Here is a 641-nt window from a genome sequence, read left to right as displayed (position 1 = left end):
TAAATTTGTTTAATTGATGATGTTTGAATCTACGTGCGATCGTTGTTGGATGTTGGGTGAGTTTTGCCATCATTTATAAATAACATAAAATTAATCTTTATCTGTTCAAAAAATCTTGATACAAATAATATCTTAAGATCCACCAGTCCCAGGTAGCAAGCTACGTCATTTTGACGTCATTTTGACGTCAAATGACGTCATTTTGTCGTCAGCTTGCTACCAGGGTTTGCTCCACTCAGCTTTGCAACTGATTGGCACAACATCAGACTATGTTGAGGATGGTGGTTTCTCACCGCATTTCCACTACTGCAACTGCATAATTGGAAGGAACTATGATTTTGCGATACAGCGTTCGACATAATATTTAGTGCGATTAGCGGTAATTGTTATTCTCAGTCCCAGGTAGCAAGCTACGTCATTTTGACGTCATTTTGACGTCAAATGACGTCATTTTGTCGTCAGCTTGCTACCAGGGTTTGCTCCACTCAGCTTTGCAACTGATTGGCACAACATCAGACTATGTTGAGGATGGTGGTTTCTCACCGCATTTCCACTACTGCAACTGCATAATTGGAAGGAACTACGATTTTGCGATACAGCGTTCGGCATAATATTTAGTGCGATTAGCGGTAATTGTTATT

Source organism: Trachymyrmex cornetzi, unplaced genomic scaffold (genome assembly GCF_001594075.2).
Source record: "Trachymyrmex cornetzi isolate Tcor2-1 unplaced genomic scaffold, Tcor1.1 scaffold229, whole genome shotgun sequence".
Lineage (NCBI taxonomy): Eukaryota > Metazoa > Arthropoda > Insecta > Hymenoptera > Formicidae > Trachymyrmex > Trachymyrmex cornetzi.
Note: the sequence above shows the minus strand (reverse complement) of the source record.